Below are 7,953 nucleotides of genomic sequence, written 5' to 3'. Positions count from 1 at the left end.
GAAACTGAGACTAAAGGGATAGTTGGGGAAGGAAAGAGGGGCTTGGTCAACAGAGAGGAAAGATTTTTATGAGATAAAAGTAGGTTCAGGTAACGCTCTTTGTAACCTTCAGTCCCAACACTACCCAGAAGTGATGCCTCTCCCACTGAAAGGAATCCACTGTTCTAATCCCAACCTCAACTAGACTCAGAAGGCAAAGCCCAAACCCAGAACTCCAGACTCTTATTTGTCCCCTAATGCCCATCCCAGTCCTAAACCTGCATTGGTAATATGAAAAGCCAAGCTTTAATCCTAATCCAGCCCCAAACCCCCTCTTCCCCTAATCAAAAACCAGACACTACCAGCAGAACAAAAAACCTGCCAAAGTTCTGCCTAATCCCCACCCTGGGCTCTAAAGCCCAAGCCCTGACCATTAAGCACCCCCACAGCCCTTGGGAGCAGGGCAAGGACCGGCAGGGCCCAGAGCAGGCCCAAGGGGTTGGCAGAGCAATGGGAGATTACCTGGATCAGCTCAGCTCTGCAGTGACCCCCAGGAGAAGGGCCTGGGCTCTGTCAGGGATGTCCTGTGGCACAGGGGCTCAGCATCAAAGCCAAGAAGACCAAGTGCACATGGCACCAGCCAGAGCTGGGAGACACCAGAGACATCGGGAGGGCCCAGAAATTCTGCTGGGAGGAGGATAGGAAAGCAGGAGGGGTGTGTGCAGCCTGCAAGGCCAGAGGAGCAGCAGGGACAGGGGAGCAAGGTCCGCAGCAGAGATAACCAAGGGCTCTGGCAGGGCTGCAAGGCCCAAAGGCACCCAGGCCTTTGTGCCCTTGGCTCTGGCAGCTGCCTCTGCCCCTGAGGCCACCACAAGCAACTTCCCTTGCAGCTTCTGCCCTTGGGTTCTGCCTCTCCCCTCCCTGAGCAGCCTGGCAGGGCTTGCACAGTTTTGGACCTTTGTTGTTGCTCCCCCTCCCATCCCACTGCCCCCCAAACAGCCCTGAGCCCCCCGGCAGGGACAGGATCTGTTGGGTCAGGGCCTGGGGCTGAGCTTTGGCCTTTGTGCTCCACAAAACCAAGGCAGGCTTTGCTCAGCATTGCAGGGGCCTGCCCAGAGCCTTTGTCTACCTGCACTCCTGGCCTGCAAGGATCTGCTCTCAGGAGTCCCTGGGGAGGCTTTGTCAGTGCCTGCCCTCAGTGGGGCCCAGCAATGCTTCAAGGGACTGGGAGTTTGGCTTCTGACTTCCTGAGCAGCTTCTTCAATCTTCTCTCACTACATGGGGATGGTGGATTCATCTCCTAATGCACCATGGAGCTCATTAAAATCCAGAAACCCCTCAGGATCTCTTTGTTTTCCTTTCATTGTTTTCAAGGCAATTTCAAAACAAGTCTTCAAAGTTTGTACTTTTTTTTTTCTTTTAATTTCAGGATGGATATTTTTCAGTTAAGTGGAGAGGTGATAGAGGTGTTCTCCAAGTGATCTTCATGCTGAGTGTCTCCTCAGGAGATCCAGACTGACCCTGTATGATCAGCCTCGCTCCTCACCCCCAACCTCACCAGTTCTGTCATGGCCCATCTTGGACTGACATCCCCCTTCTTGCATTAGACTTTGAGCTCTGCAGCTGGATGTTCCAGCCCCGTGGCACCATCTCCCACCTGCTCTCCTTAGAGCTCTGCTTGCACACAGGCCCAGGAAAAGTCTTCCTCTTTATAAGAAAAGACAAGAAATACAAAGCATGAACAACCTCCCTAAACATCAAAACACCTCTAAGCACATGCTTTGGGTTGGTTATCTCAGTACAAGCTGCCCCTGATAATGTCACCTTTCTATCAGGGACAACATTATCAGAAAGGTTTTTCACAAGTCCATAGAAAAGCATTGATAGAAGCCCAATTCAGGAGCTTGCTAAGGAGACAGACTCCTGAATTGACAAGCAAGCTTTGACCTCCCTTCCCACATGCACAGGTGAGAGGGATCTGAATGGAGAAAGAGGAAGGAGAGGAGAAAACTGGGAAGGGTCTTTGTCTTGACAATCTCTGTGAGAAGATGACCTTCAAGATGGTCAGTGTGTCAGGCCAGGTGTGAGGATTATGAGAGATTAGGGAAACTCAGTAGCCCAGATAACAGGCAGAACATGGTGCTGAAGCTCCAGGGGAAGAGCCAGACTTCTTTGAAATGTTCCTTCAGAAAGGCCCTGGCATTGGTAGAGCTCTGCTGGGAGTGAAGACAAACCAAGGTGGCACCATCTGTGACAGGGGCCAAAAGTGCAGCCCAGGGAAGCACAGGTTGCACAAGGTCCCTTTGGGGAGCAGTGAGAGATGGAAGGGCTCCAAGGGGTGACGTGTCTGGCACTGAAAGAGAAGAGCAGGAGCAGGGACTGTCCAAGGATAAATCAGGCCCCACCATCCTGGTGGTCCTCCTGATGAAGTAACTTTACTAGTGCACAGGGGAAGGCAGTGGATGTGTTTGACCTCCACTTCAGCTCAACTCTTGGCCTGGTTTCCCTCCTACAGGACATCATCCAGCACCATCTCCAAGTGCTTCCTGAAACCTGCAGTGATGGGGACTGTAGCACGTGCCTTGAGTGTCAGGAATGAGTGGTTTGGGTGGTTTAAAGAATCATTGGCAAGGGAATTGGCAAAAAGCAGGTTTTAATGCAAATGTGTGAAAGTGTTACCAAGCAGAGTTGGGTGACAAGGTTCAATCTATTTCCTACTACATGGATGAAGTAAACACAGGAAAATCAAATTAGACTCAGTTTAAAATGATTTACACAGAGATGCAAAAGGCTCAAGGTGTAAAGGTGTAAAAAGAAAGGAGGCAAAAGAGATGAGTAGCACTTAATCATTGACCAATTTAATCCTCATAAAGAGATTCAATAGGATTTGCTACAATCATAACAGTGACAATTATTGATTTACTATAACAACATTCACAGCACAGTCAATGAACACACACACACAGAGGGAGAGTTGTGAACATCTGTGTGTGTAAAGGTACCTCTCAAAAATTCCCCTTGTTGTCAGGGAAATGATCCTGTCAAATCACTTTGTGTTTCCCAATAGACAAGGGTGGCATGTGGAGGAGTGTGTGTGTGTGTCTGTTGTTAGGTATCAGCCCAAGCTTCCTTGTCAGCAACAGTCTACTGAATGTCACCAACTTGAGGGTTCCCAAGTTCCAGGAGGCTCCAAGAGTTGTCCCACAGAGAGGAAGGTTCTGGAACAGCCACTGTGGCCCAGAAGAGCTCAAAGGGCCTCACTCAGGACTGCTCTTGATAGGGTTGCAAGATGCTTGACTTTGGCCATGACTAACTTTCCCTTCTAGGCATAAGCCAATTCAGATACTACTGGACTATCTTCTCAAAGTGCAGTAACAGTTGTACTGCTCCCCCGGGGCTGCAATTCCTAAGGGTGCTGGTCCACTGGGCTACGATTCAGGGCAATGTTTTACCAAGGCTACAAATGGTAATTGCACCTCCTTGATTGGGCAGCTGATGATTGTGATTGTTCCACTTCTGCCATGCAAGAGCTCTTGGTGTGATCAGGCAGTGCCTGGTGGCTCCACTGGGATGCTCCAGGGACACTTCACTGCTCAGCCCCTTTCGTCAAGGCTTATCAGGAACTTCTGGGATCAGGCCCGAGGATGGGCAGGGGATGCACCCCCACACACCTTCCCAGTCTGGCCATAACACCAAGGGCACAGTGTGGCCTCCTCTGCCCTTCACCTGTGTCGTGGTTTTAGCTAGCTCTCGTAGCCAGGTGAAGAATTTTCTCCCTTCCCCCCTGGATGTCAAGATAAGCACTTCAAATTACAAAAGGCCTAGCCCCCATGGCTGATGGCCGGACATTAGTCTCCTAGGAAACAAGGCAGATAAGGACTTGCACTTTACTTTTTTTTTCTCTTGTCTCCTGGGCAACTAAGTGGGAGGAAAAAAGAGTGCAAAAATTGAACTATTTAATTTTCATTTTGCCGGTTTATGGGTTTTGTTCTTGAAGGGGATTATTGGTGGGTATAGGAGTATTGCTTGCTTGTTTTACTTGGGTTTTTTTTTTCTGTGTTCCTGTTAATACACACATACCTTTAATAAAGGGCTGTTATTTTCCTTTTTCCATAATTTGTTTTCCTTCAATCAGAGCCTCTTAATTTCGGATTTATAATTACTTAGAAAGAGAAGTTTGGGTCTTTTTCTCCTAATCCATCCTTAGCAAAAGACCCTTGTCTCATTTAAACTGGGACATTTTTGGCACCCAATGTAGGGGCCCGAGAGAGGAAAAGTGGAAAAGGAATAACTGTCCTTGTGTGACTTTATACGTGTTTGTGAACCTGTAGGCACCATGAAGTCCAAGGTCGTTGCTTTTCTGTGGTATATAATTATGCCGAAATCTATGTCCCACCTGTCAATGTTTTTCAGCTCAGATACTATGACCCTCATAGCAATAAGTATGTTTGAGATCTTGCACTGGGTTTATGACATAGCAAACTCAGCACCTGTTATTTTCGTTCAGGATATGTTCTCAAGGTTATATTACTGATCTAGCCTACACTGTCTCCTTTGGGGTTTTAAGGATAATGGCACCTATCCCTATGGAGAAACACAGGGGGGTATATTTGCCCAACCCTTCATACATTTTCCCTTTGGTTCCAATACAATGGCCTCTGAGAAATTTAAACTCTCTTTAAATGTAATAGATGTTTTACTTTTTGGGCTTCTTGTGCAAACTTGTGCCACGGTGTCATATCTAATATTCGTAGGTAGGGCCAGGATTTACCAGGAACGGGCACAGAAGCCAGCCCCAGGGGTGGAAAACCTCGAATGGCATGGGCCATGGGAGGACTTGGGTAAATTTCTAGAAAGTGGTTCAGTTCCTACAACATGGAAGTTCACTCTCGAACAACTCCTAAACCCTACACAGATAATAACAGCTGTGAGGGAGAGAGGTCGTGATAAACCCATAGAGAGGCAGGTGGTAGAGGCATGTGGGGCTTTAGCTGCTGCCTACAGAAAGGTGCTCGGTATGGTGCAGCCCTCGCAGGGAAAAGGAAAAGATGAAAACCAGAGACCTGATATAAGGGTGACTCCAGATAAGGCCAGCTCCAAGGGACCAAACAAGTCAATGGAGGTTGCCCCTATCCAAAAGAAGAAATATAAGACCAAATCAGCCCACCCAATTGATGATGATGGGGAGGCAGGACCCTCACAGGCAGCCAACTCGGAGCCAGAAATCATCACTGAGTCCTTATCGTATGACAACCTACGGAAATTACGGGCAGACGTCATTCGTCACCTGAATGACCCCATACTAACCTGGATGATCCGAGTTTGGGACTCCACGGGTGATGCCATAAACCTTGATGGTGGTGAAGCAAGGCTCTTGAGGTCTATTGCCCAGGATGTGGGCCTTGAAGAGGCATTTGTAAGAGAATCAAAACCCCTGTCTCTCTGGGCACGGCTACTGGATGCTGTGAGAGAGAGGTTCGTTTGCAGAGAGACCTTGCAAACAGACCATTTTGTGAAGAGCTGGAATACCATGGAGGAGGGGATCTGACACCTGAGGGAAATGGCACTGTTGGAGGTACTGTTTGGAAGGGATATGCAAGCTAATCACGATCCTGACAAGGTTAGATGTACACCAACCATGTGGTGGACCTTCATACGTATGGGGCCATCTGCACATGTCAGTTACCTGACATCATTGGAGGCTGGGGAAAACAGAGAACCAGTGGCGTTTATAGCAAATAAACTTCGGATGTACGACAGTATGGTCCAAGGATCACTATAAGCCCGCGTTTCCTCCGTAGAGACCTTGATCAATAACCTCACTACCATAACCACAAAGCTACAAGATCAACAGGAGAAAATCCAAGAAAAGATTGAGAGAAAAAGTTCCCAGGTGGCACCAGTGAGAACCAGGCACCCCACAGCTAGAGAGGGTAGAAAGACCTTACCAACCGAGCTGTGGTATTTCCTATCTGACCATGGAGAAGACATGAGACAGTGGGACAGGAAACCTACCCATGTCTTGGCAGCCCGAGTACAAGAGTTAAAGGACCAGAGAAAAACAAATTCCGTGAAAGTGAGTGCAGTGCCAGTATCCCGTGGGCAGGGATCTGACCCGCTAGAAGGTACCTCCCACTCGTATTTGCAGACGGAAAACTATGACGAGCAGGACAGAGACCAGTATAAGAGGGGTCCTGCCTCTAGCCAGGTAGAGGCATGGAACAACTGTGTCTATTGGACGGTGTGGATCCAGTGACCTGGCACATCAGACCCACAAGAATATAAGGCTTTGGTTGACACTGGCGCTCAATGCACGTTAATACCCTCAGGACATGTGGGACCAGAGGCTATTTCCATTTCTGGGGTGACAGGAGAGTCGCAGCAGTTGATCGTGTTGGAAGCTGAAGTGAGTTTGACCGGGAAGGAGTGGCAGAAGCACCCCATTGTGACTGGTCCAGATGCCCCATGTATCCTGGGCATTGACTACCTTAGGAATGGGTATTTCAAAGACCTCAAGGGACATAGGTGGGATTTCGGGATAGCGACTGTAGAGACAGAAGCAGCTAAGCAGTTGAATTCACTACCTGACCTCTCGAAGAACCCTTCTGCTCTGGGACTGTTGAAGGTTGAGGAACAGCGAGTGCCAATTGCCACCGCAATAGTGCACCGTCGGCAGTACCGAACAAACCGAGACTCTGTAATCCCCATCCATAAGATGATCCGCGAGCTGGAGAGCCAGGGAGTGATCAGCAGGATCCATTCCCCCTTCAACAGTCCCATCTGGCCTGTGCGTAAATCTGATGGAGAATGGAGATTGACTGTGGACTATCGTGCCCTGAATGAAACCACCCCACCACTGAGTGCCGCTGTTCCAGACATGTTGGAGCTCCAGTACGAGCTGGAGTCTAAGGCAGCGAGGTAGTACGCCACTACTGACATCGCAAATGCTTTCTTCTCCATTCCCTTGGCAGCAGAGTGCAGGCCGCAGTTTGCTTTCACGTGGAGGGGCGTGCAGTACACGTGGAACCGATTGCCCCAGGGGTGGAAACACAGTCCCACCATCTGCCATGGATTGGTCCAGGCTACGCTAGAGAAAGGTGAAACCCCAGAACACCTGCAGTACATTGATGACATCATCATATGGGGGGACACAGGAGAAGACGTTTCCGAGACAGGAAAGAAGATCATACAGATTCTCCTGGAGGCTGGGTTTGCCATCAAAAAGAGTAAAGTCAAGAGACTTGCCCGAGAGATCCAGGTCCTGGGAGTAAAGTGGCAAGATGGACGTCGTCAGATCCCGACTGAAGTCATCGCTAAAATCACAGCAATGGCCCCACCAACTAGCAAGAAGGAAACCCAAGCTTTCCTGGGTGCCATAGGTTTTTGGAGAATGCACATCCCTGAGTACAGCCAGATCGTAAGCCCTCTCTATCTGGTAACCCGCAAGAAGAATGATTTCCAGTGGGGTCCTGAACAACAGCAAGCATTTGAACAGATTAAACAGGAGATTGCCCATGCTGTAGCCCTTGGACCAGTCAGGACAGGACTAGATGTGAAGAATGTGCTCTACTCTGCATCTGGGGATAAGGGCCTCTCCTGGAGCCTCTGGCAGAAGGTGCCTGGCGAGACTCGAGGCCACCCACTTGGATTCTGGAACCGAAGCTACAGAGGGTCTGAAGCCAATTACAGTCCAACAGAAAAGGAGATCCTAGCAGCTTATGAGGGAGTACAAGCTGCCTCAGAGGTGATTGGCACAGAAGAACAGCTCCTCCTGGCACCTCAGCTACCGGTATTGAGTTGGATGTTCAAAGGGAAGACGCCCTCTACGCATCATGCCACTGATGCCACCTGGAGCAAATGGATCGCCCTGATCACGCAGCGCGCCCCCATTAGAAACCCAAACAGCCCTGGGATCCTAGAAATCATCACGAACTGGCCGGAAGGTGAGAATTTTAGTCTAGCAGAAGAAGAAGA

Source organism: Empidonax traillii, unplaced genomic scaffold, assembly GCF_003031625.1.
Source record: "Empidonax traillii isolate 1590-97213 ecotype Southwest subspecies unplaced genomic scaffold, ASM303162v1 scaffold1859:size59346, whole genome shotgun sequence".
In the NCBI taxonomy this organism is placed as follows: Eukaryota; Metazoa; Chordata; class Aves; order Passeriformes; family Tyrannidae; genus Empidonax; species Empidonax traillii.
Note: the sequence above shows the minus strand (reverse complement) of the source record.